The 26,001-nt window shown below is 41.3% G+C and overlaps 1 long non-coding RNA gene across 1 annotated transcript in view; it reads left to right on the plus strand.

The window, feature by feature from the left end:
• Positions 1-26,001, plus strand: part of LOC140695666 (uncharacterized) — a 475,691-nt gene that overhangs the window by 229,235 nt on the left and 220,455 nt on the right. Inside the window, exon 4 of the long non-coding RNA XR_012071416.1 lies at positions 12,850-12,980. This is a non-coding gene — a long non-coding RNA (uncharacterized lncRNA). The remainder of the gene's footprint in view (positions 1-12,849; positions 12,981-26,001) is intronic.

Consider the following 26,001-nt stretch of genomic DNA (forward strand, 5'->3'; position numbering starts at 1 on the left):
ATTTTACCCTTATTTGAATACTTAATACATGATAGTATATGACGTATGATAGTAGTAGCATTGTAAACTAGTGGGAAAACAGATTTAAAAAAATAAATGGTGCTGAGACAATTGATGACTTCTGTAGAAAAAGATAAAACTATATCTGTTTTATTCCATGAATAAAAATTCGATTCCAAGTAGACTGACTATGTATAAATTATAAAATGTTAAAACCTGTACAAGAGAATATACAGAAATATCTTTATGACTTTGTAGGAAAAGTTTTTTTTATTTTTATTTTTCTTGTTTATTTTTTATTGAAGTACAGTCAATTACAATTTGTCAGTTTCTGATGTGCAGCATAATGTCTCAGTCTTGCATATATATACATTTATTTGTTTTCATATTTTTTCCATTAAAGGTTATTATAAGACATTGAGCATAGTTCCTTGTGCTATACAAAAAAAAAACTTTTAAAATCTGTTTTTTATATATAGTGGCTAACATTTGTAAATATCAAACTCCCAAATTTATCCCCTCCCTCCCCCTTTCCCTGGTAACCATAAGATTGTTTATTAAGTCTGAGAGTCTTTTTCTGTTTTGTAGATGAGTTCATAGTGTCTTTTTTTTTTTTTTTAGATTCCACATATGAGTGATATTGTATGGTATTTTTCTTTCTCTTTCTGGCTCACTTTGCTTAGAATGACGATCTCTAGGTCCATCCATGCTGCTTCAAATGGCATTATTTTATTCTTTTTTATGGTAGAGTAGTATTCCATTGTATAAATATACAATGTGGATGGACTTTAAAAGTAAAATCTTGAACCAAAAAAATGAAGTTGCAAAATATTTATACTATAATGTTATGTATTGTTGATGAATACATACATATTTACATGTGAGTAGTTCATCTATGTAATATTATTACATGTTACATATATACATTACATATTATATGTATAGTACATATTTTATAATTTGTGAAATATTATAAAAACATGAATAGAAGTAAAAGACACCAAATCAAAGACAATACTTCCTTCTGCAGAGGGGAATGTGAGGAGGAGAAGAATGGGATGGGGGCTTTCACCATATATGCAATATTTTTTTTCCCTTTAAAGCCCTGAAACTCTAAAGATAGAAGGCAAAATTTTAAGCTTTGACAAAGCTGATTGGTGAGTCCACGAATGTTTGTTTTATTTTCTATGCTTTTTGGTATGTTTGAGCCACTTCAGAATTTAAGGAAAAAATTAAGAAGTTTTAGTAAATAGACTGTCTAAGGAAAATCTATGATTGTGATCTGATTAAAATTAAAGTTGCAAATCCTTATTTCTGACCAGTGAAAGCCAACTTTCATAGACCATGGGGCTTAGCCTGGTAAACTCTGTCTCAGATTCTACAGAGACTCTCAGAGGACAGTTAGAGGAACACAAATAAATCAAATATACCAAGAGTAATCAGAGGAGATCTCGTTAGTCTGTCTTCTCTGGTGATTTTAAGGGTTGGATGGGGGAAAGATTGTTGGTTCAGGGAAAACCTCAGATCAGGAACTTCTAAGAAGATTCAGCAACCTGCACAGCACAGTCCAAGGCTTCTCTGTCACTGCTCCCAGGGTCAAGCTTCCTACTGTTCACGTTACCCCCCTGCATCCCAGTGTCTCTGTGGGCTCATTAACACGTCGCTCTAGGTGTGTCCTGGTCAAGAAGTTATGAAGCTGTGACATTCTAGGCCTTCCTGTTATAGAAGGAGCATGGAGGCATCCTGGTGAGAACATCCCCTGTCTGCTCAGTGGAAATGGAAAGATGGAGCTGTGCTGGGAGGACTGGGGACCAGAGCCGTGATGAGGGAAACCTTGACAAGCCTCAGAGCTGAAAGGAACCTTAGAGACCATTGACTTAGTCTTTTGCATGTGTGTGTGCAAACTGTTTGTTGCAACAGAATTATGTAAAGAAGGTGATCATGAAATTGCTTTGGTTAGAGCAAATGAGGGCGCCCCAAGGACCAGTCCTCCTGCCCTCTCTTCTCACTCACATCCTCAACAGCCCCGACCAGGCCCTAGGAAGCATGTGGTGTAAAACACTGGTTCACATCCAAGCTCTTCTTTTGACACAGGAGGATACTGACGTCTAGCGGGATGCTGTGATTTGCTCAAGGTCACACTCAGCTGGTGGAGGTAGAGCCCTTTCACTCTTGCCAGTATTCTTTCAACCTCACCCTTCGAGCAGTTTCTTGGTTTTCTTGTAATTGAGCCAGTATCAGCAGACTATATTGATTTGTTTTTAATTTCTTTGTATGTTTATTCATTCTCTATTCATTCTCTATATTCTAGATAAAAAGAGAAACACTCAAAATTGTCTTTTTATCAATCTATGATATTACCATCCTGCTATGTTACCTTTTATTTCACTGAGCTCCATGTGAAGGAATCAGAGTTAATTCTTAAGTGTCATAATGATGGAGGAGGGAAGAGGGATCCAGACTAATTCCTGGTGAGGGAGCTAGGAGATCAGTGTTAAGGAGAGGAATGTCTCACTCTGCCTGTTCTCCCCAAGCAGCTCTCTTCTAAACCCCACTCATTTTGATAATAATTTGGTTTCTCAAGCTGCATTTTTAAAATGCCCACATCTTCCCTCCAGGTAAAACCCATTGATCACTTACACCACAAATTGAATATTAATGATGTTTCTTGCGCACTTTCTACATGCCAGGCACTATGCTAAGTGCTTCTCATGCATTATCTTATATAATCCACATAATAATGGTCTGAAGTATATACAACTATTATCTTCATTTACAGTAGGATTAATGGAGGTTTATAGAGATTAAGTATTTCACCCAAAGCACACAGCTAATAACTAGCAGAGTCAAGATTTGAGTCCAAGCTCTTAGCGGTTATGCTATCCTGCAGTGAACTGTTTGATACCCAACTGCCCAGTTAGGGAATGGGTGTTTCACTGGGTGTGTGGAAGAAGGGGTAATTAATTACAGAGCAGATGGGCATGGCTGGGTGTGGCTTTCCTCTCCATTTTACAATATGGCTTAAGTTGCTTCTGTACTGATTTTTTTTAATTGAAGTATCATCAATTACAATGTGTCAATTTCTGGTGTACAGCATAGTGTTTCAGTCATACATATACAGACATATATTCATTTTCATATTCTTTTTCATTATAGGTTACTACAAGATATTGAATAGAGTTCCCTGTGTTATACAGGAAAATTTATTTTTTATCTATTTTATATATAGTCATTAATATTTGCAAATCTCAAACTCTCAATTTATCATTTCCCACCCCCTTTCCTCCTGGTAACCGCAAATCTGTTTACTATGTCTGTGAGCCTGTTTCTGCTTTGAGATAAACTCAGTCTTATTGATTTTGATTAGAGATTCCCAAGAATAAGTAAAGCCTAAAAGTAGAAGATTCATCTAAATATCACCAAATTGTAAGAACACAAAACTGTATGTAAAGTGTAAGATTTGCTGTAAAACACTGACGTGAATGAGAGCCTAATTTCTGGAGGAGCTATATGCTATTAGCACTGATTTTCCTTTTTGCCTTTGTAGACTCAATTCTTAAAGTCAGCTTTATAGTGAGAATTGACTGTTAAGGACATTTAAGTAATACAAAATTTAATTACTGATTGTCTATTTCAAAGAGAGGTAAACTGACTATTTGAAATAATACTTAAAAAATATTTTTGCAAATGGTGTCAGTTTTCATATCATTCAAATTCATTTGCAAGAAACAGACTACCAAACTCAAATGGGCTTAAACAGCAAGGATATTTGTTAGGTCTTACAGCAGGCAGTTTGGAAATAGAGTAGGCTTTATGTTTGATTGATTCAGTGATTCAAATGTCAAAGGTCAGGTTCTCTCCATCTCTTCATTCTGTCTTAAGCTTTGGTTTCATTTTTGGGTTGGTTTTCCTGTGTTCACAAAATGGCTGCCAGCAACATTTAGGGATACAAGCCTGCTTATTCACATACAGTGAAGAAGAGGAAGCCGGCTGCTTCTTACTTTCCCCTAAGAACAAAGAAGACCGTTCCCAGAAACCTCCTTTCCTTCTCACTGGCCAGAATCAAGGGTCTCATGATGATATCTAAGCTAGTCTCTGGAAAATGGGTTGAGATTACTCCTAGGCAGCCTGGCCCATCTCTTCAAATGAGTTTGTTCCCTCAGACACCATTGCTTTTTCTCCATAAGAGAGAAGTGAAATGTATGTCATAGATGAACCACAATCCCCAGTGTAGAATTTGCCTACACCAGATGGGTACCATGATTCATTGACATATCCAAGAGACATGTATTAAATATCTGCCATCTGCTCAGAACCAAGAGAGTCTAAAGAAAAGTTACACATGAATACATTTTCCTATTAGGTGACAAAAATGACAAACTGTGGCTCATGCCCCTTCTGTTTTCTCCTCCTTAACTTCGGTGTCAGCACTCAACAAAAATCCCAACACAGCCAAAGACTGGACTAAAGATGGAAACTAAGCCCAAATTAGTGGCTCCAAAACAAGGAAACTGGCCAAATTCAGCCAACCAGTTAGTTACTAATTATTAAACACAATCCTTTGGAAGACTCAATCTTTTTTTTTTTTTTGTATAGATCAACTTCCCTTTATCAGGTGACAGCTGACTCTGACTTAAGCTTTAACTCTGGAGAACACTGGCTATGCATCTCTATAGCCCACAACTCATCAGTCTGACAGCTAGAAACCCTACTCTTAGGCTGAGTGTGTTACATACTTAAATCTTTTCTATTTAGAGGGGTGGGAGAAGGGCTCAAAAATTCTTACATGCACAGCTTAGCGTGCCCTATGTTGGTAAAATAATTTCATTTGTCAGTATGAAATACCTTCAGAAGCACTTCCCTTGAAAGTGATTGAGATATGAGAGCTGGGAACAAGTTACGAGTTGTCTTATACTGTGGTTTAGCAAGATTTGAAGTTGGTCAAATAAACAATTTTAACTCTCTCTCTCTCTCTTTTTTTTTTTTTAAAAACAGCCTAGCTGACTGCACCTGCCTCTTTATTAACCGCAGAAAAGTGAAAACCTAGCAACATGAAATTAAATCTTTTTCTGCTTTGGCACCAGTATGCCCATGGAGAGTGCTAAAGACATGTGGAAGATTTAATGCTTAGGGAAAGCAAAAGATTATTTGCTTCTGCCCCAGCAACAGAGCTATTCTCAGAGCTCTGATTGCTTAAGAGAGGCACGGCACAGGCACAGCTTCCCTTTCTATCTCTTGCTTAGACTTCTAAATTCTTGTTAGTTTATTTATTTGTCAAAGAGAAGATGGCATGGTCTAGAACAGTGCTTTTTGAGTTTGTTCTTCTGGGTGACTCACAGGCTGATCACTAATAGTATTTGTGTTTATAAAGAGATGATAATCTACATTTCTGCTTTTGACATTATTTTATTGTTGAACTCCTAGTTCATAAAACCCAAGAAGCATCTTATTCTAATTCCAGCCAGGGTTTGATGGTGGAAGTGAATAGAGAGGTGGGGAGCAGAGAGATATGAAAGTAGGTGACCTGTGGTTTATTTTGTTGTGCCAAAATGGCAATGTGGGCTTTGGCTTGCCACAGTCCTAAACGCACGTGACTTTGCAGAGCTCAGCCTCTCCCCCTTCAAATGGCTTTATATTTGATGACTTTTGTTTCCCACAAATATTAGACACCAACTCCCCAAACTATTCTGTACTGCCCCACACGTCTCTTACCATGCAAGCCTTTATCCCAGTCTAAGCATGGATCTCACCTGTGTCAGAGTATTTCATATACAAAGTTTAAGACCCACTACTCTAGAACTGTCTGAATACTCTGAATACACTGAAGAATGAGATTAGTGGCCAATTGGGAGAGCAAAACAAGTGGTTGAGTCTGCTTCCCACCTGTCTCCATAACTGGCCTTTTTTTTTTTTTAAACATCAAGGACTTGGTGAGTTGTAGACATGCCCTCCCCATTGTTCTTCAACCCAGTAAATGGAATATCATCAGTATCATCCACTCTGTTTATTTGTTTATTTTTCTCCTTTTTCAATTTTATTCGGTAGAATCCACTCTTTGTTTAGATTAGAAACATGGGAGTACTCTGTAATGCTTCCTTTTTTGTTAATCCTCACATCTAATTCATTCTGAAATCCTGTCATCCTCCCAACAAAATACAGAGAATGCGTCAACGTCTGTAGTCAACGTCCTAGCACAAGCCACCATCATCTCTAATCCTCAGGAATTTTCTCTCGTTTCTTTGGTTCAGTTATTAGTTGTCTATAATCCATTCTCCATCTTGAGGCTAGAATTTTCTTTTAAAAATACAAATCAGAGTATGCTGATCCCCTTCATAAATCTCTCTTTTGTTCCCTAGTACTCTGAATAAAATCCAACTCCTTACTACAATCTCCTAAGCCCTGCTTGATCTAGATTTTCCTAACTCCTTCAATTTCTCTGTTGCCTCCAATCACTATGCCCAGAGTTGTTACCCTTGTTTTGCTTTTTTTTTTTTCCCCTGTACCTGGAAATTTTCTTCAACTCTTCACATGGTTTTAGCTTAAAAGTAACTTCCCCCAGAGGCATTCTTTGATTGTCCTTCCAAAGTGGTGTGGTAGTTACTACAGACTGGGTTGTTTAACATCCATTCAGAATCGCTTTTCCTGTGCCAAGACAGCAAAACTAAAGTTCACATTTCCCAAACTTTCTTGGAACTTGGATCCTAGAAATGATTTTGTTTCCAGGAACAAAGTGCAGGGTACCCATTTAGTGGTTCACAAGGTCTCCATTTTGGTGGGACCAAACATTATTTTGTTGCCAAGGACTCTGGCAGCAGTGGTATGATTCTGGAGCAAGCAGTTGTAGCTATGGCTACAATGTGTAGCAGCAAAGGGCAGCTTCCTGATTCTGTGGCTCTGCAGCAGCTGTTTTAATTGCATTGGGGGCTGGAATGGTTCTGTAGTCAGCAGGGGTGTAGTGCTTTCTTAATAGAATAGCCTCTTTTTTTAATTGAAGTACAGTTAATTTATAATGTATTAGTTTCTGGTGTACAGCATAGTGATTCAGTTTTATATAGATAAATATAGATATATATATAGATATATATTCTTTTTCAGATTCTTATACATTATAGGTTATTACAAGATATTGAATATAGTTCCCTGTTATACAGTGTGACCTTGTCTTTTATCTGTTTTATATATAGTAGTGTGTATCTGTTAATCCCAAACTCCTAATTTATTCCTCTCCCTGGGTTTTCCCCTTTGGTAACAATAAATTTCTTTTCTGTGTTGCAACAGCTTCTTATGACAGATTATGCAGAGGCTAGGGATTGTTTAAGGGGTCAGTCTAAAACTTGCTCTTCCAACCATCTTAACAATTTTATAATCACGGAATTTGCTTTATAGAATCTCTTTCTGTTTAAACCAGCTAGAGTGTATTCTGCTGTCTGCAATGAAATCTGGATCAATGCAAGTGCCTTCCACGAGTTACTCTTTAGCTCATCTTTTAATTTTTTTCCTTCACCCTTATAACTTAAACTATTCATGTATTGGCTTTCTCCATTACAATACAAGCTTCCTGAGGATGGGGCCTTATCTGTCTGCTTCACTGCTCTGTCCCCAGCGCCTAGGACAGCTCTTGATGCATGGGAGGTGTTTCATAACCATTTGTTACATGAATGAGTGGGCCCTAGGCACTTGCAGAGGTATTCTACACTATACCCGGGCAATCTTAGTAGCAGGGGCTTTTGCTGTGCAGCTTCAGTCTTTCATTTGACTCACCATTTGTTTCTGGTTCAGCTCCAATTTAGTTCTTCTGACTCAGCAATGGAAACATGCACTTCTGATGATGACAGAGTGAGTCCTTAAATTCTCTAAAAGCTCTACATTAGGAAGCTTCTGCTAAGTGATGCCTTGTACCACCACCAGCAGAGCAGGGCTTATCTGGATTTCATTATCAATGGTGTCAAGCAGCAGGACAGAGACTGGTAAAGGAGGACCAGCCCAGCTCGGCCATTGCAGGCCTCTCTTGCTTGAAAGATTATTTCACAAACAATACCAAGTCGGGACCCTCTCCTTCTGAAAGATTATCCCATCCATTCTGGTTGCTTGCATTATTTGCCTTTCCCTTTGTCTATTTCCAGATGATACAAAGGTCCAGAAATGTATATTGTCTTTTTGCTTTGTTTTTAGCAAACTAAGAAGTTAGGTTCTCAGCATAAAATGTTGAATAATAGATTATTTGCCTAAAATAATCTCTGCCTTACTCAATTTTTCATCCTCTGCTTAGTACAGAATCTTGTACGTAATGGATGCTCGATAAATGTTTGAAGAATGATCGAATGAGTGAATCATCCTAGCTTTGTGCTTTAAAAAAAAAACTGGCAAAAGGTTAATATATGCAGAAAAGACTCAGTATATGAGAAAAAAAAATCCCACATATGACTTTGATTCTATTCAAATGTGTTCCTGCAGTTAGGCAAGATTTCATTAACATTTTCTCCACATCATGCCTGCTGAATATCATCGCAAGACTTAGTTGACAAATGCCATTCACAAACCACATCCCCGAACCTAAGAGGGTGTCTGGCCACATGAGGGACTTCCTCTTCACAATTCTGATACAAAGAAGACAGCAAATGTCAAATGTTCTTTTTCAGAACCTGCATACAGAATGATCTGCTTTTCCAAGGTCAGGGCAAGCACCCACTTTACTTTGCATTCATGAGCAAGATTGCTGGCTGGCGACAGGTAACCTTCAGAGAGAGAGGCTGTCATTAGCAGAAGGGCACAGGCTGGGAATTGAATCTTCCTAAAAAAGACACATCTGCCGGCTGGCAGGGGAAGGAGCTCATGTCAGGGCAGGCGACTAACTGGCAGTGGAGGGAGGCTGGTTACTGATTAAGCTGGGCAAGACATTTTAAAAGCAAAGAGTACTCCCCAAATTGAGATTAGGCAGGCTCTCGCAGCTGCAGCCGGGCAGGGAGTGGGGAGTGAGTGGGTGGAAAAGGGTGAGGTCAGGAAAAGGACAGGGATGAGTATGCCCTTGGCTTGGTGGGAGGAAGCAGTCTCGCAGGGGGTGGCCAGGCCAGAGACAGGTAATGTCTATCTTGAGGGCAGAAATTCCTGTCCTTGAAGTTGAAACATTTGGTGGCTTTGCCAGCTGTCTCAAAGGGCAATGTGAAATTCCCAAACCCAGGTGGTTTCCAAGTCTCTTGGCTAATACATAGATCATACATCTACCTTCGAGTACCTTTTGAAGGCTGAATATTTCCCCTTACCAAATGCCTGGGAGTCGCTGCTGTGGTTGCCTTTTTTTTAAAAACATATTTACCGTGTAACAAACCTTAAGTTATGTGGTTTGCAGATATTATATAATTAAATTGACTCCTCACAACCTGATGAGATAGGTGTATTCATCCCATTTTGGAGATGATGCTCCTGAGGCTCAGGGAGGTTGAACAACTTGTTCCATGACACAGAGCTGGAAAGTGATAGACTTTCCCAGAATGAAAGCAATTCTGTCCCTGTCTTGGGGAATGAGTCCTTCATGGTTCTGTGCCAACCGCAGAAGATTTAAAAGATATTTGGCCCTAAGGCGTGCTATTTTCCATAATTGGGAACTAACTGTACATTATCGCTCTTGTGTCCCTCAGTTTATTTTATTAATTATAGGTCAATCAAAGGTTTTTTTCCCCCCAGATTCAATTGAATGAAACAAAATGTGAACTGGCTATAGGATGGGCAGCGAGCTCACAAGGAGTGGGCAGCTAGCTTATAAAATGCTAGCGTCAAAGCTGCAACCTCTCCTGTCTTCCCCTCGCCCTGGCCACCCTCCCTGACACCTGAAATTCCCTGGAGCAGAACCACTGGTTTAGGTGAGAGTTCTCAGTCCCTGCTGAGATGTCAGTTTGTTTCCTCTGAGGACTGATGTATGGATAGTGACATTATTAATGCTTCCCCTGTATATATTGATTTCCCTCCTTTGATTTTCTCAACAAACCATCAGGCAACTGTGCTCTCTTAGCCTAGGTTAGTGTATCAGAATAGACAGTACTGAGCAAAGCCCTGAGGGAATGGAACGTAGGACAGGTTTGTTTGGATGTTAAGAAAGATGATCAGGAGAGGTTATCAGAAAAGGTCAGGAGCATTAGACCCTGTCCCTTGGGGGTGGATCCTGATAGATGTGAAAGTAGCCAGAGACCAGCATCAAGGGTTGAGTATCCTAGGAAGCGAGGATGAGACCATGGAGAGTTGTGAAGCTAAAATGTGAAGACTGTATGTAAAGGAGAATCCATAGGCAATTTCATGTATTTAAATTTCTATTTTTTTTTTTAGATAAGATTTATCGGGTGTACCACTCAATGATTACATTGTATCACAGAAGTAAACCATAGCTCTTAACAGTTTTACCTTGGCAGTCCTAGAGCACAGAGGAGATGTGGGGAGAGAGGATGAGAAATGGGAGGAGGATCATGGAGTTGATAAGCACATTTCTCATGCCAGAATTGGGACAGGGCACGGTGTTGCCAGCTTCGCCTCACAGGCTCTTTCCCCAGGAGATCAGAGATCCCAGATGGGCTTGGAAGGCACTCACGGATGCCTGACCATGGCGTGAACTGTGCCGACACGCCTGCCTCCCCTGGAGATGGGCCTGGGCATGGCCCCCCAATGGGAAATTCCAGGACCTCTGACCCACTCCACTCTTCCCAAACTGGAGAGCTTCTGATGCTTTCCGGCATCTTCCTCTTCTCCAACTTCTCCTGACACTCCACCCAATCTTACAGCTCTCTGAGAGCTTACTGTTCCCTTAGGACTGGTGCCAATAAGGGCAGGGTATTAAAGACCAGTCATATCCCCCTTCTCCGGGGTCTCCTCCCCGTATGCTGGTAAAGGCCGTGCGGGCCCAGGAGGATTTGTCAATTCAGCAAAGTCTGGTTTTCATTTCCTCTGTTCCTCCTGCTTTGTTTCAATCCAGCCAAGTGTCTTGTGCCCTCATTTCCTCTCTCTCAGCCCCATCGCTACCCTCCCCTACTATTTCCTGTATTCTGGTCCTAGACCACCCCCTGCTGTGAATCATTCTCCTCTTCCTTTTTAGCCTCCTTTTCCAAACTGACCTGTCCTAGGTCTCATTGTTTCAGGACCTGTTCTCATGTGGGTGATACCTGGTTGTCCAGATACATGAAAATTTACCAGTTTGTGGGCTACCTAATATGTTACTTCTTCCTGATAAGCAGCACCTTCGAACATGTTAAGATAGACCTTTGTATGTATAAGAAGCCTTCCCAGGAGTAACTAATGGGAAATGAACAATCAGCAACCAAACGGGGAGACTTCTTAGTCATTGATCCCCTTCCCAGGGGATTCAGCCGCCCCTTCTTTGTCTGTGTGTGATGGGCTCTGGGACAGAGGTCTGGAAGCCTAGACTTGCACTTCATCTTGGCACCTAGCTGTAAACCTCCCTGGAGACTCCAGGGTCTCCATCTGTAAAGGAAGTGTTAATAGTGAGAGGGCAATCTCCTGTCTCTAGGTGTGACTTGGGAAAAGGCTACTAAATGATTGCAAAGTACTCTGCAAATACTGAGCATTTAGGAAAAGCTTAATAAAAGATTTGAATGAAATTTCTCTAGAAGTTTGATGGGAGGTTGAGATGGGTTCCTTGGCAGAGTTCAGTGCTGGAGAGTGAACTTCTTGCCATGCATTAGAAAAAAAAAGCACCAAAGGAAGTATTCAGGGCCATTAGATGTTTTCCACCCTGAAAAATACCTGAGCTTGGCAAGTTTGGGGGATGATTGCAGCCAGCTATTGTCCAATTTTGTGATGCTATCTTAAGACATCTTAGAGACACATTGTGCTGTGAAGGTTTTTAGGCTGGTAGAGGAGGGGTTGGTGGGGGACAATCCCAGGATATGACTTGGCTTTTTCATAGAGTTAACTCTGTGGAAAATGCATGCTTCCAGATGTTGGCCTGAATAAATCCTGACCACTTGCCTTGCTCCAGAAACCACCTAAAATTGGATTTGGTAATATTTACAAGGCAGTACAGAATGTCCCGGGAAAAATTCAATGACACCAAACTGCTCAGGGGGGCATGTTGACATTTCCATTTTCTCCCAGGTTAGGGTATGAGTGCCTCACATCTGGTGGCCACTTCGGTTTATATGGAAATGAAGATCTTAAATTCCACCTCTGCACAGTCTTCACTGGGACCCCATAGTCAGCTCTGTACAGCCCAGAGTGAAATCAGGCCCCAGTTTTAGGCAACTGCCTCCAAAGTCATGACCAGGGTAGGTTTTGGGTTGAGATAGGAACCATGCAGTGTAAATGTGTGTGAAGTGCTTGGCTTGGTACAAGATGAGCAGAATTATCTTCTTTTTTAGGCTTCTATGATATCTTCTTTGTCTGTGTATCATGACAAGACAGAACAAGAGGACATTGAGCATTTGGCTAAATATTTGCCTCTCCTTTTCTCTTGAGGGCATTCATCAGTGAGACCCTACTGTGGGTTCTGTCTGTCTGGGCATCATACACACTGAGGAGCAGAGGCAAGGCCAGCCGGCTGCTTCTCTCTGCTCATTGTCATGCTTCCATAAGCAACTGTTTTTGGGGAAATCATTAATGCTAAGTTCCCTGGGGAAGTACAGAGGGATCTGTACCCTCCATCCAGCTGTATGATCAACTTCTCAGGTCAGGGAGGCAACTCCAGGCTTGAAAAATTCACTGCTGTTTGCTTTTGATGATTCTGGCAGTTACCTTTTAAAATTTCCTTTACCATTTTTTGGGGGTGCTCTTTTGGTCCTACCAGTTTCTTTAGGGAGAATATATCTTTAGGATACTGACACACCTTTGACATCGTGTCTTTTTAATCAGGTAGAGGCAATGTGCTCTGAGCAGTCTTGCTGTAAGAACAGGAGGAGCACCTGTTGCAAGAAGAAGAGGGGTGTTAGAGCTGAAATTTTGATGGTGAAATTGGACTGAGAAAGAAGCACTGATGGATGAAGGTAAGAATGAACATTCAAAACCAAAACCTCAGAATCTGTGAGGTGGGATGGCATTCTCAGTCTTTCCACACACAGTTACCACCCCAGTGCAGCTATAATTTGGGCCATTGGTAGTTGCTAATTCACTGGTAAGGTTTCCACTCTATGCTGAGCCGAGCTCCATGCATTCTGTTCCTCTTTCTGTTGCTTTTTCATTTTATTCGTGTTCATGCTCAAAATGATTTAGAGGGATGGGAGGTGAGACATACATTTCACAATCATTTGCAAGTTTTGAGGAAATGATGATCTTTTTTTCATGAAGTTGAGGATGCTAAGCCCCCACCTCCCCATTCCTGGCATATCCTAGTGTAATAGTTCATGGAGAACTCTTGCTGTGAGCAGGAAGGAGGCTCTGCAGGGGAAAGGAGTAGAAATTCCAGTCTCCTTCATGGAGGGTCGATGGCTCAGACATGGTGAAGGAGGCTTTCTCAAACTCTGTCCCACGGAGACCAGGCTTTGCCAGACTGGTAAGAGCCAGACACACTTGTCTGAGATGGATGGAAGGATAGAAGAGAAGGCTTTGCCCCAAAGTCACATACTTAACCTGCTTCCCTGGCACCCTTGGTCCCCTAGTCTGGCCTTTGCCCATAGAGAACTTATAATAAAAGTTTTGGTGGAAATGAAGTTCAACTGTGTGGATTTATCGTACTTAACGCACATGGTCTTGGTTTTATTTTGCTGTTTGGTTGCAGAGCTAATTTAACATTGACATTAAAGAACATATATTTTGAAAAACTAGAAATAGTCTCAATAGACCCTTATACATTCTTTGTGTTGCTTTTATGTATTTTCTAAAGTGTTTATAGCCAATGTGTATTACTTTGAAAAAGAAAGTGATATTAAGATGGCAAAAAAAATTATGTATAATCCCTCAGGCTACAGGCATCTACTTCCATTTTAAAGTGTTCTCTTTTTCAGTGTTTGTCGATTTTGTGCAATTCTGGCATGCTTTAAAAAATTTATTGAGATGAAACTTACATAACATAAAGTTAACCATTGTTAAAGTGAATGACTCAGTTCCAAAACATTTCCATCTGAATTTAAATGAGATGATGATCTGTATTAATAGGTAAAACATTTTACCCATGAAGCAATTTTTCTGCATTTCTCTGCATTTTCCCCTTCCTCCAGCCCCTGGCAGCAACAAATCCGCATTCTGTCTATAGATTTATCTATTCTGGACATTTTATATAAATGGAATCATGTAATACGTGACTTTGTTTCACATCCTATTTTTGCAGGTTCATCCATGCTGTAGCATGTATCTGTACTTCTTTCCTTTTCATGGCTGAATAATATTCTATTGTAAGGATATACCACAATTTGTTTTTCCATTTATCTGTTGATGGACATTTGGGCTACTTCAACATTTTGGTTCTTGTGAATAGTGCTACTGTGAATATACATGTACAGGTTCTTGTTCATCTGTTTTCAATTCTTTTGGTTATATGCCTAGGTTGTACTGGTATTAGTGTAATTTCTGGGTTATAGAGTGACTCTCTTTTCAAGGACCTGCCAAACTGGTTTCCACAGTGACTAAATGATTGTGCCTTCCAGCCAGCAATGCACAAGGTTTCCAATTTCCCCACATCCTTGCCAGCACTTGTAATTTCTGTTTGACATACTTTTAACCATTGTGAACATGTCATCTTTTGCAATTGATGAAATGTTGAGTTTTAAAATTTATATTAACCTCTAGCATTTGTGTGTATTGGTGTGTTTGACATTGTGTTGCCACTTCAGAACAGTTTTCTTTCATTATCCTACTTTTTCTTGGATCCTATAATTCATCTCTGTGACTTTATACTTGATAATTTTGAGCATAGGGTTCACTGTTGGAGCAAATTCTTTTGCGTCTTAGAATAACCTCTGTATTACACATGAGTGATCCTACCTGTTGGCTCCTGCTCTACCTTTTGGCTACATGAACTTTCCTGAAGCATGACATTTGAAACAGAGCTCTGTCCTAAAAGCCAAGTAGTGGTACTCACCTTTGGCTTCTGTTGAAAGCTCTGCTGAAAACAGGAATATGTGTATGAAGCCCAAGAAACGTCTTAGAGTGTGGGCCTTTCTTCAGCCTCACCCACATCCCCATGTGTTAAGCTCACACTGGACACAAGGGTGAGAAGAAATGAGACCGTTCAGCTTGGGCAACAGAGGTTGGGGACAGAGGGAGAGGCACAGATGGCCTTGGACCTGCAGGAATGGGTGGGGATGAAAGGTGAGAATGAATATGTTAAGCTGGATTTGCCTGTTAGAACTCAACTGGTGAATTAAGTGCTTAGGGAAATGTGACAGAAGGCAAATGCAGGGCATCCCAGCCTCAGTGCTATTGCCGTCTTGTGCTGGATTGTCCGTGTTGCGTGAAGGTGGTGCGGAGTGCCGTAGGATGGTGAGCAGACCCCTGGCCTCTACACACTAGACGCCAGTAGCATCCCTACCCTCCTCTCCCACCCTGTCCATACATGGCCAGTCTTCCCTGGGGGTGCGGAATGGTGACTCCCAGTTGAGAACCACTGGGCAAAGTGAACATCGATGTTTTTCATTTATCAGTTGACATTATCAGTGGATTATTATTTGAAAACTAGTACTTATTGAGGCCCACTACAGGCCAGGCTCTATGCTCAGCATTTTCTTTCATTTATTTCTCAGCAAATGAATAAGTATGTTCTGCTAGGAACTGAATCTATACTGTGGACGAAACACAGGAAAACTCTTGCCTCCTTGGAGCTTCCATTCTGGTGGGGAGATGGGCATGTGGAAATAATCCCACAGATGTACAACTGCAGCCATGACGAGTGCCGTGGAAGGGGGCCCCTGGGGAGCATGGCGAGCAGTTTCCCAGGGCTGCCCACATGCCAGGCTTCGTGCTGAGGCCGTCACACGCGTGGATTCTCGTGCCCCTGACAGCAAGTGTATGATGTAGGTACTGGTCTTCACGCCCAGTCTTGCAGGAAGGAAGCTGGCTCTTAAATGGACGGAAGTCACACAGATAGAAAGTTTGGGTTTTGAACCTGATGTGTTGTCCTCAGAGCCTGAGCCTCTAACTGCCACCTGAGGTAACATGAGTTGAGATGAGCTGAATGAATAGACGGTGCCTGGTTGGAGAGGGGAAGGGAAGGTGTTCTAAGGCAGACTTGATGGTAAACGGGTGGGCCTTGGAGCAGGAGAGAGAACAGAGGACGGAAAGAAGGTCTGTGGGACTGGTGAGGGGAGAGTGGTGGGGGCAGGGAAGAGAAGGTGGGTGGGGGGCCAGGTCTTCCTATCGCCAGTCCTTGTAGGCATTAAAAGGATTCATCTTTACCCAAAAACCTATGGGGAGCTCCTGGGAGTTTTTTTTTTTTTTTAATTCAAGTAGTCAGTTTGCAATGTTGTGTCAATTTCTGGTGTACAGCAGAATGCTGCAGTCATACATATACATACATATATTCCTTTTCTTACTCTTTTTCATTATAGGTTACAACAAGATATTAAATATAGTTCCCTGTGCTATACAGTAGCTGGGAGATTTTAGTAGGGAGAAAACACCGAGGTTTTCACTCATTACCATATTTAATATTTACAGCCACCCTATGAGGAGAGAGTGAAAGCCATTTTGCCAATAAGATGGAGGGACATGGGGAGCCAGATACTTTGAGAAGGTCACAAAATTGAAAAGTAGCAGAGCTGGCCTTCACACTCAAGCTTGTCCATTTGCCAGCCCATTCTATTAAGCCACCACCCCAGGCAGCATCCTCTGCTTCAGGCCCCTGAAGCACCGCGGGTTCCCCCATGGTAGCTAGTGAGTTGGGTCTGATGTCTGGAAATTCTGTCCCCGGGGATTTCATTGTCGACGTGTGAACACACACAATTCTGTGCATCTCCGCAGTCATTCTTTTAACTTTTGAATTTTCTATTTTGTTTATTCTCTGGCGCTCCAGCTCCAATTCACCCTTCACCCTGCCCACCCCTTGGCCCTGCAATTCTGCCCTGGGACACTGTCCACGTGGCCTCTGATAAGAATCGCTCCATTCAGTGTAGCTGGCAGGTAGATGTCCTCTTTGCTCAAACATGCGTGAAGGTCTCCACTCCCCCGATCTCATGGCTGTGGCGTCTGGAACTCTTTGGCTGGCCCTCTTCTGTTCTTTTGGAGAGAGTGTATTTCCCCCTCCAGGTAAACTTCAAACTAGCATTCATTTAAATATTAATTTGCAATTGCACAATCTCTCCTGTGATATGACCACACTCTGTGGGGATTAGGCGGAGGGAGCCTCCTTGCTCATTTTAATCGCACGTTCCGGCAGTGCTGGGACTTGCAGCAGGTTGGATCCTTCCTTTCACAGCATCCAAAAGGCTCTGCAGTGCTAACCAAATTGAAACGAGCCCCTTCATCTTACACACGGATAATTAAACTTCAAACACTGTTTATCTCAGTCGCCAAATCCTCAGAATGCAAAAGCAAATTAATTTTAAATCTATATCTGCTTTAAATAGTAATTGTTTAATCAACAGGCTTGATGTATAATTATATTCTTTGTTCCTACTCCCTGCAGGCTTGAATAGACCACATATTTCCTGGGTTGCTTTCATTTCTGTAATTAGATCACGTGACCAACCCTCAGTATATTACAGTTGACTCCGATTGCTTCTCTCCCACCCCCTTCTAAATGCTAAAACGGTTTCTCATGAATACTTAGATTATAACAGCCCAGCTTAACATGGAGCTGTGAGTGTTTTGCTTTAATCCTTTATTCTTTCACCTAATAATTTACAAGTGATTTTCCTGGTGGCTGCTGTACTGTGCCGGCTGTATCATTAGAGAGTTAAGAGTTCTTGTCCTTATTTTGAACTCCTGTTTCCATAAAGGAAAACCCTTCTTGACTATGTAGAAACATACTGTCTGGACTCCTTGAAGTCAATATTATCCTTATAGAGGGATTTAAGGTTCAAAGTGAACAAAAAGTAAATAATATACTGGGCTTCTGTGATTTGACCATCTGGGACTTCATGGAGAAAGGAAGTCATTTTCCTTATTAGAAAGAGCAGTTTTGTTTCCAAGAATTTATTTTTCTTGCCTGGATTCATCCCATAAAAATGAGAGCTGGGCATTAGATAATTAGGTCAACACTGAGATCTATTCTCTAATTGGAATTTGTCCCACACAGTATGCCTGATCTTCTGTGGGTCTGTGTTAGAAATAGTGTTGTTCAGCCAATCTGGCTCTTTGAACTTCCTTTATCATTCATGTCCTCCAGCTCCGTATCTTTCAGATTTTATTTCTCAGAGGCCTTGCAATTCTTAGTATTTTTCTCGTTTTTGTTATGGAGGTATACAGAATTGGACAGGGCATCGCAAGTATGACTTAATCAATAGTATGTAAATTAAGAGGAGTGATTGGAAGTCGGAGAGAGAAAGAATCTCATTTTTTTGGTGGTTGTTGCTTAAAAAAAAAAAGATGCACAGGGTGTCTATAGTTAAAGCTCAACTCAACTAGGCTCCTTTCACTTCATCATATTTCAAAATTAGATCCAAGTTTGCACTGTCAGGCCTTGGTCTTCTCAGCTTTATTCATTTCTTACTTTCTTTCCTACCCATGGAATATCTGTGTTTTGGATTACTTTCTCTTAACTACACAAATGTGGATTTTTCAGGCAGTGTCTGATTTTACTATTTTGATTCAGCTATGCATTTTTATGAGGTTCACCACTATATTCTGCCCATATTTCTGTAGCTGTCAGGTGGTTTTTTTGGTTTTTTTTTTTGTTTGTTTTAGATCATTTCACCATCCTTTTGGGTATTTGCCACATTTCCCAATTATATCTGTGGAAATAATTTCTGTGTTTGTTATTCACCTTTGCAGATCATCCATGCAAATGCTAAATTAAATGTGACATGCTCATTGGCACCATTAAATTCACAGATTAATAATTATTCTGTATTAATGGATCTATGATATTTTTTGGTTAGAGAATTCTGACCCCAGCTTCTCCTACTCTTCAGTGAAAGAGCAATCATTACGTAGCTTTTATTTGTATATTTTCCAAGATTAAGAAACCCATGTAATCATACAAAATAATATGAGATGTGTTTTTATGTAGATGCTATGGTGGATAAGGTCTAATTGGGAAACAGCAACCACTTTTGGTCTTTTGACAGAAGGAATCATATAGTACAGGAAACTATACTATAGTTTTTTTATATTATGGTATTGTTACCCAGGTGATGGTTAAACTTAGAAGCCAAAGAGGAGAAGGTATAGCAATCCAGAGGTTGGCAGTGGTTGGAAGCTACTCCCACCCTGAGACCAGAAGGACCACAGAGGGTGGAGGTGTTACTGGAGCCCAGAGCTGGGGCTGTTGGGCAGATCTGGGTGCTCTGCAGAGGCCTCCTGGTGGGAACTGAGAGCACAGAGGCCAGGATTGCCTGTTAGAGCTGGAGGCTCCCAAGAGAACTAAGTAGTGCCTAAGATGCCACGTTGGGTGGGGAGAGGAAAGGATAAATAGCTTCCTTCCTCCTTGTACTTCAAGCCTTCTGGCCTCCCCCTGGCTGATCTTACCTGGAGGCCAGTTGGCAAGAAATCCAGTACCCAAATATACAGGTTACAGCAGGGGAAGTGTAGCCCCGTACATCTGAGATCAGAGACAACGACCAACACAGATGTGCTGTGAAAGTAGGTGCAAAGTCCTTTTTGGGTTTCCGTGAACTTACCAATTCACCAGCACCATTCACTGCCTCTCTGGCCCATTCTGGACGCACTGCTAGGCTGGTCTTCCAAAAATACTGTGTTCACCTTTGCACAGTGACCCTTACTTCTTGCCAAATCACCTTGAGCTCTCCAGGACTTTCCTAAAGTGGATTGCCTCCCCACCTCAGATCTAGATTGAATTCACATTTGTCTTAGCCCAGTTCTTGTCCAGATAGAAGGAAGGAGAAAAGGTAAAATAATATTGGTTGACCACCTATTCTGTAGCAGATGCTGACCTGGGAACTTTGTACACCTTTTCTTCTATTGGATTCTCAGATATTACTCTTATTTTTCAGTTGGATGGTGAGGCTCAGAAGGTAAGGGAACTTAACTTCTCCAAGGTGACACGATCTGGGGAGAATTGGAGGCGGGTCCTCTGACACCAGATCTTGTTTCCATGATGCCACATCTCCTTTCTGGTTTTATTAAAGCTCGGAGAAGCAAAGTGATTTATTAAAGTTCACATGGTTGGTAAGCACTACCTGACAACTCAATCCATCTGTTTTGGGTTTAGAAGATTTTCCAAGCAGTCCTATTTTAGCAAGACCTTATCCACCAATTCTTGGTTCAGGTCCAGCTTTCTCCATGGTATTTCCCCCTTGGAAAATCCCACATCAAGCTCTCCTTTCTTTGAACTTCTCTGATACTTACACCAGTTAAGTATATAGAGTCACTGAGTTCTCCAAGTACTTCGTCTAAGGGACATAAATTCTGGAGTCAAAATGTAAAGAGTAACTACAACCATGTCTCATACATTCCCTCTGTCTCTCTATAAAACCCCACTCTGGTGACACAGGTAACATTTAATGACTGACTCTCAGCTTGTGTCAGGAGTTTAAGTGCCTTGCAGTTTAGGCAGAGAACTCCTTACTTCTCAGGAGCGGTTTCTAACCTAGCGCACATAAGGGTCCTCCAGTGGGGAGTGTTGAGAGGCGAATTTTGACTCTGGAGATCTGGGGTGAGACCTGGGGTTCTGCTGATATTTTTGATCCTAGAACCACACTTTGAGTGAGTCTAGAACATAGATTTACCCATCAGAGGCAGCTGACAACCCACCAAGGACACTTATCACAAGGGACACGATGAACAGACAACTGCATATACTCATATACTCAAATCTAGGGAGCTGGGATGAATAGTCGATCAGATTAAGGGTCATAACATTGGAAGATGAGAAAATGAGAGTAAATATATATTAATGAGAATAAATTTGGTGTGGGTGGGGCTGGTACAGAGTATTGCATGATAATGATTTGTTTTCCTTGAGAAGGAAGTTCTTAGAGTCTGTAGACATTTTAACATTTTACTTGAGGGAAGGGTGACTGTCGGCCATGTGAAGAGTGATGGCCTCTAAGGTGTTCTTGAAAGGGAGAAAGAGAAGGCTGTTCTTAGGCTCTATTCTGACTTAGTGGCCTCCAAAGAGGACGAGGAAGATGTTTTTCTGCATCTTAGTTTGGGGAATATATTGGGAGAGGCCTTTGATGTGCTATGATGGCCCGAGTTTTTTGTTCTTTTCTGCCAAATTCTAGCTGGACCACAGGGCAGAAGAATCCTTTTTAAGAGAGGAATGAGGGTAGCTGGTGATGTGTATGTGTGTGCACAATGTACTTTTGATGTGCAGTAAACTGGTGCGTGGGACTTAGCAGGTCTGCCCACTCAGCCACTTCTCCTGACCGTGGGCAGGTGTACTGGTCCTCCAAGGTCATGGGGTGGGACTGCTCTGAGCGCATTGTTGACTGCTTCTTGGGGAGTACTGGAGAAGAATGGGAAGATGGACTCTCTTCCTTCTCCACCACCTCTCTCTGGGTCTCAGGAAGGATGCTCCTTGATTTTTAGTATCAAACTGGACATTTTAACAGGGATCAAAGAAGTTTATTTGAGGTACTGACTGGAACCAATCTTACTTCCATTTTCAAAAGTCAGTACCGTATTTCCTATAATTCAATCTTCTGGTCTTTCTCTCAAATCCTTGTTGCTGATTTAAAAAAAAATTACTGCCTTTGTCAGACATTTAACCATCTATAATTCATACCATCTGCTGCAGATTTTTTGATTTTATTTTAGGATTTTAATGAAGTCTTTTATTTGTCCATTTCATATCTCATATACTAACCGTTATGTCTAGGACTCCACTCAGATTTCCTCAAGCCATCTGGAAGAGGATTGGATCAATCTCATGTACGTTGCTGATTTTGGAACTCGATCAGTCATTTTTTGGGGGAAGATTTGTATAGTTTCCCTCACTAATCATGCTCCAGAATGTCCTTGCCCATTGCTTAAATCTTATTTGTGCTATGATCTTCCCTAATTACCAAATAGTGATTTTTTATTGACCTTAATATTTTTGGCTGGTCTTATTTGAAAAACATTGGTTAAAGGAGTGGGGTAGAAAGAGATAAACTTAGTAGAAATAAATAGTAAGTGTAAAATATTACCAGTCTCTTCTCCTATCTCTTATTAAACTTTGGGAATTTCTGATTTGAAATTGGCTAAGTACATTGCTTCTCTTTGTTCTAGAAAAGACTAAACTCCACTAGTGTTGAGATCCTGCATTTTCATCTGTGTCTCTAGGACTTGACACATAAGTGCTTAGTAAATACTGATAAATAATCAATGAGTGACTTTGTCTGAATAACCTATATTGTGTCCTAGCAATAGGAACCTTTTTGAATTCTGTCAAGGACTGACTGGGGGCTCCAGTCCAGTCTTTTCCTCCACAGAGTGAAGGTCAGTTTCCCTAGAGTTAGTATTTTCATTCCTTTCTTTTTTGTTCCTTCCTACGTCTATATAAGTGCAGATACATTTCTATATGGAGAGATTCTATATAGAAACAGACTTGACTTTGTAATTTCTGTTTCTAGTGAATCACTCACCTCAAAGGTGGAGGAAACTGTTGAGGGAGACAGATGGGGCAGAGAAAGGACATGGCTTTGGAATTAAAACAGTAGTGGGTTTGAGTGCTGGCCATACCTGTTTCCAGTGATGGGAACTTGAGCATATTACTAGTGCTGAGTCTATAAAATGCAGACCTTAATGAAGTACAAATGGAGTAATGGATAGTGTCTTGATAAGGCTTCCAAGCCATGCGCCTGGCTCGCACATGCCCCACCATTCTTCTCTTGCTCTCTGAATTTCACCTATTGCTGCCTTCCATTGTTCAAAAGCTCTGAGCTCCTATCCATTTACCGCAGGGCCTTTGCACAGGTAGTCCCCACTTTTTATGTCATTAGTTCTTACTCATGCTTCAAGACTCAGCCAGATTCCCTGATATCCCTTAAGTAAGTCAGATTTCCATGGAAGGTGTACTCTGAAATTTGTAAGGCTTATCATAATTGAAATTAAATAATAATTATGTAGTAATTTGTTGTTCAATTCTTCCCACTCTTTCCACCCATGGGAATGTAAAGTCCATGAGGGCAGAGATCATTACTGTCTTACTCATCTTTGTACCTGGAGTGTTTACCAGATGGCCGGGCACAACGGAACTTAATAAATGCTGTTGGATTCATGAATAAATGAATACAATGTAACTAACAAAAGCTAAACACAAACTAGGTGCACACTAATTTTTACTTCTATCCCACCCTCTCAGTCGACCTTCTTTTCTGCAGCTCTGCAGGGAAGAGTATGAAATCAAAGGATTCATGATTTGAATGAGTGCACCCTGACCTCCTCACCTGCCTGAAAATTTCCCCCTTGGCTCCCTCCCATGGACTGGACTCCCTCTGAGTCTGATTCCCAAGGCTCACTTTGTACCAGAATTAGCTGGGAAGCTTTGTAAAACTGCACATAACATTTCAGCCACCGTGGGTGGGGTCTGCACATCAGCATTTTAAAATGCTTTCCAGGTGATTCTAATGTGTGGCCAGGGTTGAAAACCACTGCTTAGGTAAGGAATTATCTTAAAGACTTGATGAAATTCAAGCATGTCTGTGTCTAAGTCATGCTATGTCTGTCTAAGTGGGTTTAACATCTTAGCGACCTGAGCATCTGCTAGCACTTCTGCACCTACTGATCAGATTGGCCTTGAGAGAAGGGGAGGGAGGAGAGGATTAGCATCAGACTGGTAAATCATTAAATATCAGGAAAAGTCCTTAATGGGTACCAGCCCACTGTGGGCATAATTGGGTGGAATCCTGCAAAGACAAACCTCATCTTCTCAATGTTGTCAGTACACAGGCTTTGCCCAGATAGACCAGACTTCTTGTGGTTATTTCCATGGAGTGAATCACACTGGGCTAGTCCTGGATATGCCTTTTCCTAGATGAAGCAGTGCCCTAATGGGTTTCTGGTGTGGGAACAGCTTCAAGGACATCGGCCCTGTAAGGTACTATGGAACAGGGTGGTCTGAACACGCTGTGAGATGGGATTTTTCAAAGTTGGTTGGCAAAGATGAAGGTGAAGAGCCAGGCACTTCAAAGAATGAATTTGTAGTCTTATTAGATTAAGAAAGGGAAACAGAAAAAAACTAGAATCATACTTTGGAGCTCTCTGGTGTAGTATAAATGCTGTATCTTACTTAGAATTCTGTTACAGCAGGGGTTGGCAAGCTATGGCCTATAACCCAAAGCCTGCCTGTTGCTGTTTTTGTATAACTTGTGAGCTGAAAGTGGTTTTTACATTTTCAGCTGGTTGAAAAATAATCAAAAGAAGAATAATGCTTCATGGACTCAGGAAAATTGGGCAAAATGCATATATCAATGAAATGTTACTGGAGCACAGCCACGCTTATTCTTTTCGTGTTGCCTGTGGCTGCCTCCGGTCGACACCAGCAGAGCTGAGCCATGGAGACTGAGGCTGTGTAGCCCACGAAGCTGAAAATATACACTCTCTGGCTCTTTGCAGGAAAAATTAGCTGACTTCTCTGTTAAAGAATCAGAAGTAGGGGGGAGGGTATAGCTCAGGGGTAGATTATGTGCTTAGCATGCATGAGATTCTGGGTTCAATCCCCAGTACCTCCATTAAAATCAATCAATCTAATTACCTCCCCACTAAAATAACTAACTAAATAAATACATTTTAGAAATTTAAAAAGAATCAGAAGAGGAACTGTATGGAAGGAGTTAACCATGGGTAAAAAGAGGAATGGGAGATAAGAGAAAGGAGAAGACAACTACCATTGTAATGATTGTTTTCTAAGTGCCAGGCACGTTGACCCTTTCAGTAACCCTTTAAAGTCATCAGGGCCCCAGGAAATTACAGGTGTAACCACAAATGAAGATCATTGGAAGAAGGTTTAATAAATAGATGATTTGCAAAGTGAAGGCCGGAATAAGGGATTTGTAAGAGAGAGGGTGTTATCTCTGGGCTAGTAGCAAAGGAGCTGTCACTTCTTTGGAGGGTTGAAGGAAGGGAGGAATTTTCAGAATCCCAAAGGAAAAAGTGTTGTAGATAGGGGTATCTGGAGAGCAGTAGTGACCTTCGCTTGAAGGACGCAATCAGATAGAAGCCCACAGGGAGAGAGCCAATGGCATCATTTCCCGCACCCCCCCCCCCCCACCGCTGTCTCCTGCTGGAGCAGGAGCCTATTGTACCCAACAGGGGAGTCTAGTGAAGTATTTCATCCAGGCCAGTCTCCGTGGCAGAAAGGGAGCTAGTAAAAGGTACAAGAGGATCTGTAGGGGTAAACAGAACATATCCTGCACAGGTGGGTTCCACTGTCATCACTGGTCCCCTCCTGCCTACTATTCCACAGACGATGAAAGTTAGATTTGATCAAGTAAATAGTGTCCCTCAGTAAAGGCTGGGCTAGAAATAGAACCCAGACATTCTGACTCCAGGACCCACATTGTCTTCACTATTGTGTTACCCTGAGTTTAGATGGAAGGGACCTTAGAGAGAATCCGCTTTTCTCTTCCAGCTCAGCTTTTGCAGCATAGTTTTAGGTGGTCCTTTAATTACTCCTTAAATATATGCCTGCCTGGGGACCAACCACAGTCCTGTGGTCACTTTTTTCCCACTAAAGGATCCCTCTATGACTGGAAAGTTCTTCCCTGTACTGGACAAACTCAGGAGGTCACATTTACTGATGTAAAAAATTATAGATAAATGCATACATATACAGACATTTGAATCTCCAAGCTTTTTTCTTTACCCACTTTCTTATGTTTTTCTTTTCGGAGTTCCTAGAAACACTCCTTCATTTCTGTTTTTCTTTCTGTGGCCCTCTTGGTGTCCTTTTCTAGATTCAGTTGTAGGATTTTTTTGTTTTTTTCTATGGACTCTCCCTCCTCTAGCCAGATCATCACTTTCCATAGC

The sequence above is a fragment of the Vicugna pacos genome, chromosome 3 (assembly GCF_048564905.1).
Source record: "Vicugna pacos chromosome 3, VicPac4, whole genome shotgun sequence".
Lineage (NCBI taxonomy): Eukaryota > Metazoa > Chordata > Mammalia > Artiodactyla > Camelidae > Vicugna > Vicugna pacos.